The sequence below is a fragment of the Saccopteryx leptura genome, chromosome 8, assembly GCF_036850995.1.
Source record: "Saccopteryx leptura isolate mSacLep1 chromosome 8, mSacLep1_pri_phased_curated, whole genome shotgun sequence".
NCBI lineage: Eukaryota > Metazoa > Chordata > Mammalia > Chiroptera > Emballonuridae > Saccopteryx > Saccopteryx leptura.
The window spans coordinates 22976110-22988482 of NC_089510.1; positions in this window are offsets into that span (position 1 = coordinate 22976110).

Below are 12373 nucleotides of genomic sequence, written 5' to 3' on the forward strand. Positions count from 1 at the left end.
AAACAAGTTGAGAACTTTGATATATATATTCCCTTAAAAAGACTCCAAAAAGCCTGACCTGGCAGTGGCACAGTGTATAGAGCATCAAACTGGGACACGGAGGACCCAGGTTCGAGACCCCGAGGTCGCAAGCTTGAGCATGGGCTCATCTGGTTTGAGCACAGCTCACCAGCTTGGACCCAAGGTTGCTGGCTTAAGCAAGGGGTTATTTGATCTGCTGAAAGCCCAAGGTCAAGGCACATATAAGAAAGCAATCAATGAACAACTAAGGTGTCACAATGGAAAACTGATGATTGATGCTTCTCATCTCTCTCTGTTCCTGACTGTCTGTCCCTCTCTCTGACTCTGTCTCTGTTAAAAAAAAAATACTCCAAAAGGTAATGCCTATTGGGTGTACAGTACTTCCCGTAAGCAGTACAAGTATGACTTTTACTCTCCTTTGCCAGTTCTAGAACATCAGCTGGAAGCAGTGATTTTAGGAAAGTAAATTCATTAATGGTACAAAGATAGGCTGGAGCCACAGAGGACAGGTGATCTTGTTAGTAGCTTTTGTAGAAATAGAAGTGCATGGAAAGAGTTCACTGGGGGAATGTAGGCAGGAGCAATAGGAAAGGTGAAGGAGCTTTCAGCTAGATATTGACAAGTGTCTCTACAAAATTAATAAATTCATAGTATATTAAATTAATTGGATATGGATTAGAGGACACAGGTTTAAAAATAATATTTGACATTTAAATAAAAATTCCTATAATTTATTAGACTTTAAACAAAATATCTAAATTCTGTATATCAGTTTTCTTATCGGGGATATATCTATTTTGTACTTATAAACTATTTTTAATGGTCTCTGCCTTGTAGGTCTTTCTGTTAATTCTGTATCGATATTGCTATCATTTATATGTATGTACTTATTTTTAAAATAGGGCTAAGCTAATTAAATATTGGCTGTGCATGTTATGGTTGTTATATTGTTGTTCTTAATATTATAAAATGATTCTTTCTTCTTCAACACAATAGGAAGTCAGAAAGGTAAATAATAGTAATTATTAAAATTTGTCAGTCCCTAATCATGTGCCATGCCTTATCTCAACTTTATTTAAGTATTACTTCTAAAAAGTCTAATTGAGTGCACCCATGACTCCAACAAGTCATTTGGAAAAAAAGTAAATGGCTTTGGTTATAAAGAAGCTTGAGTAAATATGAAAGGTTAGAAACACATACATCGAAATTTTTTGAAAAACAGCTATAACACATAGGGCTCCTGACAGCGCAGCAGCAAAATACTCCTAAAGAAGAGCATTACAATCTGCTATGTAAGCTAAATAGCTAAATTGCTCTCCAGAGAGCGAGCTGTCTCCAGTAAGTTAACATAACAATTGTCTCTCTCCTTATGCATCATTCCTCTATCTCATCATGTCTGTCTTTGCTTTGTTTTGTTTTTGCTGCTCTCTCTCTTTCTCTCTCTCTCTCTCTCTCTCACACACAGACACACACACACACACACACACACACACATGCATACACATGAATACCTTCTACCTACAACAATACTTTCCTCACATAGAAATCCTGGTGTTAACCCCAAAGTTGCACTCTCAAGCTCTATGAGTGTAGGCAATTTGTAGCCAACTCTTACTGCTCAGTGGGGTCATTTATAGATCTAAAATGTTAAGTAGTCCATTGGTCTGTGTTACTACTTTAAGCCAAGGTTTAATATTACAAAGTAATTGTAATAATAAAATCCTACATCATTTTAAATCATAGTTTGCTCTATGCTGTTAAAAATATAAACATGATAGGATGTTTATATTTTCCAAAATGACTCATTAGGTCAATAATTTTAGACCACTAAGAAAGGTTAGTGTGAAAACTATTTCATTGTAATTGCAAATGTAATTGACTTATGACAATAGCCATGCCCCAAAAATGATACCATTAATGCAACCCTTGATAACTACTCTTGTATCTATGAATGTAATTTGATATTTATCTGATTTGAATAAGAAGCTCTCCATATTCTTTAGCTGTGGTGGAAAACAAGGTACATATATGACACAAATTGGTTGGTTTAAACTAACTTTTGAAATTAATTCATAGTTTACTGATCCCAGTCATTATCCAGTTTTCTTTCTGTAGCTGCAACTGGAGCTTTCCTTTAGAAGTTTTAATGAGGCTGAATTATTAAAATGTGCTCTTAAGTTTCTTATAAGGTGATGCAATGAAAAGCATTAGTATAACAGATGAAATGGGGCATGACTTGTAAAGGCAAATCACTAACCTTTCATGTCTGCTTCTGCACTCTGTGTTACAATGCTCCCTCGATATTAAAAACAATGAATCAGATAAGGCTGGGCCATGGAAAAAGAAAGATTAGTGGTTTTTGTTAGAGGTTAGCACAGACAGCCAGAGAACTTCAGTCAGTGAATTTTTTTATAAAGCTCTTAAATATCAATAAGAATTGTATCCAAATGAGAAACTCTAACAATCAGCAAAAGCTTTCAACAATGCTAACATTGGGAAGTCATCCTTATACTAATCATGTACAGAATTAGTATGTTATTATATCAGTCACAAAAAATTTAAATATTTAAAAATTTATTGAAATAATAAATAATGTTAATATTTTTCTTAAGTGTTACAAAGATATTTCACTACCACAAGAAATTCTTTCTAAGTATCATTAAACATAATAATCAGCAATATATATGTATATATTATTTAGATAGCAAATTAGAAATGTTATATATTATGATTTTCAAAAGAAATTGAAAAATCTTTTTGAGTTCAATATTTGGGTTGCTTCTTAATTTGAATGCATAGGAAATGCTCATTTCATTATACCACATTATTCTGAGAACAAATAATCTTAAATTGTCTACATTTCAGTTATAAATATGAAAACTTTAGAAAGTCTGTTAAATCCAGAACCTTAAAAATTAAATATCCTACATTTATATTTGAGATGTTAATAATTGCTTTCATAGGACAAATATAATGTTTTTATTAACAGCTTGAAATTATGTGATTGTTTCAAAGGCCATTACATCATATTACAAATTTTATATATCTATAAAATCTTTTAATAGTCAATTCAACCACCATTAGGATGAAACATCCTATATTTGTTACATTAAATCGACCTCTAAAAGACTTGGGGGATCATTTTTCCCCCTTGAATGCTTTTACCTTGTATTTATTACTACTACTAGTACATATGAAAGAAGGTCTCAGTCCCTCAGGGTTTTTAACTCCATGACAGACAGGGAACACTTGATTGTGTATACATTATCACTGAGTTATATTTTCCTAAGTAAGTTTAAGGAAAAAACTAGAGAAGAACTATAGGCACAGCTGGGAAAGTCAGATCAGGATTTGTCCAGGAATATGCTGGAATATCTTGAATTCTGAACCAGTAGAAGTTCAGACGATGTGCTAAGTTGAGAAGTGGAGAAGCCGAATCAAGAATGAGCTTTGACAGGAGGAATTGTGTATTTTTCGAATAGTGATTTAATTTCTCTTTTTCCCCTTATTAAAAAAAACACCAAACTAGGTGTTAGATCAGGGGTCCCCAAACTTTTTACACAGCATAAATAAGTTTTATAAAAAACATTGCATATTCTTTGGGAAAAATATTCCTCTTAGAGATTGTAATAATCAGCAAGTAAAAACAGAAAAAATGTTGAAATATATTGATTATATTTTAGCATTCTTTTTCTCTCTTCCACACAGAGCAATTGCTATACTAGATGTTGATATATGAGAGCCCCAACAACAAAAATAAAAATATAGGCTAGACAATATATTTGAGAGTTTTTTACTCTTTCTCTAAATGCAGGCCTAACTGAAGTGTCAAGAGTGAGACTAGCCCTGGTTGGTTGGCTCAGTTAATAGAGCATCGACTCAACAAATGGATGTCCTGAGTTCAATTCCTGATCAAGGCACCCAGGAGAAGCAATCATCTGCTTCTCCCCCCTTGCTCTCTGCCTTCTCTCCTTCTTCCCTTCTCACAGCCAGGGGCTTGATTGCCAGAGTCTGTCTCACTTTCTCCCCTCCTCTCACTTAAAAAAAAAAAAAAAAGAACAAGACCGACAGTGATGATATAGTATCTGACAGCTCACACACAACTTGCTCATCAGTCTGGTACTGCAAAGTCCAAGATGCCAAAATTCCACCATATAAATACACCTGTTTAGAGGACTGGCTTTTGTGTTCATGTGATGGGAATTTATTATTATTATTATTGTAATAAAGTATTAGTTGCAACTCAGTCTATAACTTCAGAGCCAATATGCAAAGTATCATTTCCCCAATTGCACAGAACCCGTTTGCAATTACTATCTTCTTTGAATGTATTCAAACAGAATACAAAAGACAATGGATCAAGGGGACTATATTTCTGAAACACTTTTGAGATCGGTCATATTTTTTTTTTATTGGCATGGCAGTGTACTACAAAATCAAGTTTTGTATTCTAATTTTCTGGCTCACTCAGAGGGTTTGCTCTGATGATGTCAGCACTTCATGATGCTGATGCCAAGTGTTGTTTATGCTTCCCTGTCCTCGAGGGGCTTGTAAATTCATCCTGTATCCACGAGCTGTCAGAGGAGAAGAAAAGCACTGGTCACTAATCTTGTCATCATCAACATTGTTCTCCGCACCCTGGTTTATATCTTGGCCTGGATTGAAATGAGCCAGTAATACAAATGTGTACCTTGTATATCCTTTCTGTCATTGCCATCAGTTGATATTCTTTTCTCCTGACATTCTCTAAACCAAGTTAAACAGGTGTTACATAAAGATGAAAACATATCTCTACTAAAGAGCTTGATATGTATGGCTTAAACAAGGTTCACAGGAGCAGACAGTAACTCCAAGTAGCTTATTTTTATTTGACTTTCTCCACTTTAGTTAACAAGCTAAATTAAAGGGTGAAACCCCTGAACAAAGTTATGAGAACAGCAATAAGACAAGTTTTCTGCTTAAATGGCCTCATTAAATCCATTGTTGCTCACTTGATGGCCGTGATAGATCATTTATTTCAGCAAAGAATACCAGCAGTGTTGCTGTCATATTTAATAATCTTGGGCTGCTGCTCTTGGGAAAACACACACACACACACACACACACACACACGTCTTTCCCAAATAATGGGAGTTGAGCTTCAAGACTTCAAATTATTTTTAGTCTTTTTATAAATAGATACTGATATTCATTTTCTCTTTCATTTTTTTTTGTTTTTATTGTGATATCTGGATTTTTTAAATTAAATTTATTGGGATGATACTGATTAAAAAAATTACTCAAGTTTCAAGTATACAGTTCTCCAACATGTCATTTGCACACTGTATTGTGTAGTTACCACCCCTGGTCAAGTCTCCTTCCATCACCTCTTTACCGTCTTCTACCTCTCCTCATCCCCCCTTTTCTTCTATTTTCAATGAGAAAAACAGAAAATAAATCGATAAAAAGCAAGTATGTATAGTCATCACTTCAACCCAGTATGTAGCTGATGGTCAATTTCATTACCTACATAATTTTTTGGTGCTTGGAAATTTATTGCTGTACAACTTGCTCTTTTCAACTTTACTTTGCCCTGATATCAAAAAGCTTCATATTTTAGTTTTATTACCAAAATGAAAAGACCTAGTGTTTTGAGATTTTTCAAATCTTTTTTTATTGAATGGACTTTGATGACTTTAAAATCAAAGTGACCTGAACTCCAAATCTATCTCCTCACATCTGTTTGCTTTTTGGTAATGGTAAGATATTTAAACTTTCTGCCCCTTAATTAATTCACTGAAGGAAGAAAGTAGTAAAAACACTAATCTCGTAAGACTTTTATAAACAGCAAAAGCATTAGTTGTAAATTATCTGAAATAATCCTTTATATTTATGAACACACACGCACACACACACACACACACACACACCATATTAGTCCTTGATATGTATTAAGTCTACGTATTATTTGTGTCAATGACTAAGCATTTTCACATACAGGAAGCCTTGCTTATCAGAAAAAGAAAGTTATGCAGGTAAAATAAGCATTTAGATCAACCTTTAATTAAAGAAAAGGAACCAAAGTTACAATTTTGTGGCAAAGGGCAAAGTACATATAATGTATGAACCTGTTAATTTTCGTTTTTTCTTTCTCCTTTTCTTTTGAGAAAGAGAAAAACAGAGAGAAAGACAAGAAGGGAAAGAGATGAGAAGCATCAACTCAGTTGCTTGACTTTAGTTGTTCATTGATTGCTTCTAATATGTGCCTTGATTTGGGGCGTCAAACCATGCCAGGGTTCCCTTGAAGAAGCCAGTGACCTTGGGGTCACGTCGATGATCCCACACTTCATTTGGTGACCTTAGGGTTTTGTAACTAGGGACCTCAGCTTTTTAGATTGAGGCTCTCTTCACTGCACTACCACCGGCCAGGCTGGTTTTTCTTTATGAGAGATTTTATCAGGTTTTTTTTGGACTGACTGACAGTACCCTTTCTGCTCTCTCTCTCTCTCTCTTTCTCTCTCACTTTCTGTCCTAGAAGTAACTCTGCCAGATTTCTTTCTTAATCAGTTAATCAAATATCATTACCTTTTAGGATCTATGTGATGTATCTGATATATATTCACTCAGTGGTCAATAACATAGTTTAGAATTATTTTCTTTCCATGAAGAATGAACAACTGTTTTAACAATATCTAGTTTAAAAAGTAGCCTCCTTAAAATTTCTCTTATTTCTTAATGATGAGTTATTTTGGACAAAGCAGGTCTACTTTGCTAGTGTCTGTGCTGGTTTGCCAATAAAATACCTGCTCATTAATATATGAAAATTCTAATCAGTTTTCATATGTACATTCTTTTCTATTCTTCATGCATAGTTGCAATAACTCCAACTTAGATGATCCAGGAGGGAATTGTTTTAAGAGTAATATGTGTATCCAATTCTTGTTGCAGTCATGGTCTTCATGTGGCCTTCTTCCAGATTCTCACTCGGTTGACCTCAGGGTAAAAGGGATCATTTGGAGATACTATGTCTTTAGGGAATATTCTGAACAGAGTGAAATAGTTCAGACCTGATGAAAGTTTAAGTAAACTGCTCTTGTTGTTTCTGGCTGCCCTCCGTCTTGCGTGTTGGAGCGCCTTTTTATTCTATGACCTCTTCTTGGAGAAAAAGCATGCTAGCCCTTGCAGCGAGTACAGTTTCAGAGGCAGAATTCTCTCCCGAGTTGTATGAAAACAAAGTAGAGATTTCTGGAGGGAAAGCGTCCCTGGCTTATCTTACATTTGAACCAAAAAAGCGCTAAAGACTCCCACACGGCAGTCACCCCATCAACGCCGAAGTACTCATATTGGTGGCTGCAAGTTCCACGGGGTGCTACTGGGAGTATACTAAATAAATAAAGTAAGTAAGTAAATAACTTACAGCGTAACCTTCCACAGAAAGAACTTAGAATCTTATTTTCCCTGCGTTCTTCATTAGTGCTTTCTTATTGCCCCCCCACCCCCAACCCCGCTCCCGGTTTTTCTCTCCAATTTGGAATAAGTTAATCTTTTACTTCTGGGAGGTATAAATTTACATATTCTGGTTGATTTATATGGATTTCCTGTAAACTGAAGATGGCAGGATGAAATCAATCACCATGATGCCTACAGCGGTGGCCCTGGGTAGGACGTGAGAAACACCTGACGTTTTTCATTCTCATTAGGAGTGAAATAAGAGCTACTTTTATGACGCTTCCGGTGCTGAGAAAATTATTGGAAGAAACTTACACTGATAATAAAAGAATAGAGACCTGTCATTTTATACCTTAAGTTAATGTTTTTATGATGGTGGTAAAAAAAAAAAACCTGGTGATTTTATCGGACCCTTTCAAGAACTGTTGAGTTTTCAAGGGTTCTGTGGCTTTGGGATGTGATACTATCTCAGAATCTAAGAAACTGCTGTATTATCTCAGTTTAGATAGCATGTCAGCATTCACTAGAAAACATAGTATTTCTGAAATTCTGAGTTACATTCGCTTGATGGTGGGAAGATTGTTAGGATGTTTAATATCACTTGTTTTCTTATGAAATTATTCTTGCATGTGGGAAATGCTCTGTGTATAGTCAGTCATCAAAAATAATGTACATATAGAAAAATAATGTAACTACCTATTGCCGAGATGAGTCACCTTTTAGAAAGCATAAAGCAACACTCGGACAGCAACACCCGATGTTAAAGTTTATAAACAATTTGCTACCTGACAAAGACAGAAAAGAGAGAAAAATCCTATGAAAGCTACTGCTGGAGATTTTCCTTTATAGTTGAACTTCACATCAGTTTTTTAGTGTCCAGATTTTCATTTGTCATAAAGATTTTAAATTAAACCTCTCCAATGTGCACATTTTAATTTAATATGAGAGGAAGTAATTTATTATTTGGCACAGATTTATTGTTGTAAAAAGCTCTTTCTGATGTCATGGTGAATTCTGTGCATGAAATGAGGAGAAACAAATGATTCATTTTTCATGAATATTATCAATGTTACAGTCTTCTGAAACAGTCATATAAGGTGTTTTTTTTTTAAACCAAAATGCTCAATGGATCTTAGATTGTGTATTTTTTTTACTAAAACAATAGGTAGACAAAACAAAAGTTTTATAAGAAATAATAGTATTATCACAAAAAGTAGTACAAGAAAGTTACAAAGTTAATTTGATTGCAAGAGGTCTGTGAATACCTGTAGCTAAGTGGTGATAACCCCTTACATAAGGTTACCTTGTAAACCATGATATATATTAGTAGATAGGATGCTCTCTTGTCTCTGTTGTTGGAATATAAAAAACAAAACAAACAAACAAATAAAAACACTATTGTTTTTACATATAACTGTGTCATAGAAATAAAACTATCTCTTTATGAATCAAACCTTCTTGCATTCAACAAATACTCTCTGAGCAGCTATAATGTGGCATGAACTATGCTAAGTATTTAAGGTACAGCAATAAACAGCACTAACAATGTCACTAATATGTCATAGAGCTTTTATATTCTACTGGGAAACACTGGTAATAAATTAACATAAATGAAATAATTATAGATTAATGGCCAGATCAAACAGATTTAAGAAGAGGTAAATATTTAACATTTGGTTTAGTCTTCACAAAGTTAACTCCAGTCCAAAGATTTAAATAAGAGTCCATGTAAGACTTTTAGGTAAATTGTTTCACTCTATATTTCTGTCCATATTACCCACAGCATTTCAGTTCAACTCTTGTTCTTCCATTTAAATGTCAGTTATGATGTATTTCAAGAAGGCAATTGAAAAATAATGTTTTTAAAAATCTGATTTTTTTTAAATTTAAGAATAGATTAAATAGTGAAGAAGGATGACAGAGATAGGCTAGATTATATAGTATATTTACTTCTTTAATGTTGTCATTATTTTTCAATATGAGCAAAATTTTTCATATATGAGAAGCATAAATTCAAATATATTCTCTTAAGCCAGAAAAATTACAAAATAAACAGAATTAACTATTAAGTATTCAATATGAGAAAATGAAAAGCAAAAATAGCATAGTATATACTTTAAAGCAGTGCAAAGTAGGAATTATTTCTAGAACAACTTTGTAAAAACTGCCCAATATATAATGCTATTTTACATATATCTCTGATATTTCCACCTAATGGTTTAAATTATATATCTAGCTTTTGTAAGTTGGGTTCCCTTGAAAAAAATATTCTGAGATGGAGATTAGAATGCAAGCTCTTCATGAAGAAGAACTTTGAGGTTCAACAACTTTGGTCATAAATGTATCAATATAGAGAGTAGGTGAGCTGTGATGCAGTTTAAATGGGGGTGTCCTTCTTATTTATCCTGAACTGAGGTGACAGACAGCCATAAAATCATAGCCTTGTAAAAATCATCAGATGTAGATGGCCCAAGAAAGAAGGCATGGTTTGGGGGCAAGGCACCTGTCTTTCAACAAAGCAAATAGGGCTGACCTATGAGGACTATGTGCTGCCAGTTTTTCTAGCAGTTTCATTCTCAAATGGGGAATCTGAAGGATATCTGCCCTTTACACCACTTAGAACCATTTCTTTTTTTTTTTTTTTTTTTTTTTTTTTTTTGTATTTTTCTGAACTTGGAAACAGGGAGGCAGGCAGACAGACTCACGCATGTGCCCGACCGGGATCCACCTGGCATGCCCACCAGGGGGCGATGCTCTGCCCATCTGGGGCATTGCTCTGTTGTGACCAGAGCCATTCTAGCGCCTGAGGCAGAGGCCATGGAGCCATCCTAAGCACCTGGGCCAACTTTGCTCCAATGGAGCCTTGGCTGCCGGAGGGGAAGAGAGAGACAGAGAGGAAGGAGAGGGGGAGTGTGGAGAAGCAGATGGGCGCTTCTCCTGTGTGCCCTGGCCGGGAATCGAACCCGGGATTCCTGCACACCAGGCCGATGCTCTGCCACTGAGCCAACAGGCCAGGGCCTAGAACCATTTCTTATAGATATTTAGGGAGCTGTTAGCCCAGCACTCTGGAGTGCCTCTCTCCATGGTGGAAATCTTAGATTAATCTTGAGAAGAGAATTAGTGTGAAACACTACAGATACTGCAGCTGCAGAGTGTATGAAGCCGTGAATGTTACTTTTGTTTTCTCTTTCTACTATCCATTCTACCTATTCCCCTTAACATTAGTTTTCAAGTTTGCTGTTCTCAAGGACATGATGCATGCCTTTATCCATGAAAAATTTGAGCTCTTAGTCCTCATATCCTTAACAAACTAGGCTTGTTTAAACTGTCCATTCACTTTTAAAATTGGGCAAGGCGGTAACAAGAGATCTCAAGTATTAACAACTGGATATTAGATATATTTTTCCTGCTCCTACTGAAAAACAAGTCTCACTGTATACTTCTAATGATCAGATTCAATTAATCCTGCCAAAATGGTGGCTCTTCTTGCCTCTTTTCTTCCCCTTCCCATGCTCCTTGATCAATCACCCCTCAGATTCCTTTCTCAAGTATGTATACTCATGCTGAGTAAATCTTACAGCTCTTTTGGAAATGCTATCCATTTCCTCCCTTATCATACTTGAGTGTCGGTAACAGTGTTATGTCCTGACTTAACCCTAGTTGCCAAGAGAAGATTGGAGATAGATTTTGAGAGGGGTGTATGTAGTACGGAGGAAGATTCTCCACCATCTTCAAGCAAAGGTAGAACTGATAGCTCTAAATAGGGAGTAAGTAATTTCTTCAGCTCTGATGGTTCAGTGGAATTGGAGATTCAAAGCTGACAGATCTAGTTAACACAGATGCACCATTCCATATTTCTCTGATAGCTATTAGCACCAATTGTCCCTGTGAGCTTCCCAGGGAGCAGAATATGAGGTAGATATTCCTACGAAAGGGATTTACAAGGGAGTGTGAAGTCAGAGGAAGAAGTTGAGATCTGGTATAATCTTTTTTAAAGTATTTTTTAAAGTCTTTATTCATTTTTTAGTGAGGAGAGAGAGAGAAAGAGAAAGGAGAAGGACCAGGAAGCATCAACTCCCATATGTGCCTTGATCAGGTAAGCCCAGGGTTTTGAACTGGCAACCTCAGTGTTCCAGGTTGACACTTTATCTACTGCGCCACCACAGGCCAGGCAAGATCTGGTATAATCTTAATGAAAAACTAGGTCAACACTGCATAGGATGACTATTCAGAGCTGCACTGTGTTGGGGGAAAGTTGGTAAGATCTTTATAGAGCACACTGATTAAACTTTGAACATGGAGCACCTCAGCTAGAGAACATATCTTTAGGCAACATGGTTGTCTTCAGCCATGGCAATCTCCAAAGGAAGCTGAGAGCTAAGGTCTATAAATAGGAAGTATAGAATAAATAGCTATTTCTACAAGAGAAAGTGGATGGTTGTAAAGCCAGTAATCACAGCCACCATCACAGCCGCCTGTCCCATGCAGGTTTGCATTTGATTCGGACAGATGGTAATAAAACAATAGAGCCAAGAACTGGTGGGCCATTAGCATTAATCCTAGCTTGCACCCAGTGGGCAAGGAATATACATAGTGAGAAAACACTTCCCTTCCTATTCAGGGCTCCCAAAGCTACTGACTTATCCAGTTTCCTAGAATGAACGTTTCTACCTCACCCACCTTATTCACCTCTGTTCCACATCTCCTTCTCTCTACATGAATTCTTCACAAACTGGCTTCTATTTCAGCACTCCACCATCGTGGCTGCTTCTCCTCTACTCCATGTGGCCTTTCTCTCCTCTCCTCTCTAATGTTAATCTCAGGAACCGAGAGAGCAGGCTCCTGGTCTGCCCCACTTTATAGTATAGAAATCAAAACCTTTAATCCAATATATAAACAAGGAAGTCTCTGATACAAAGTCACT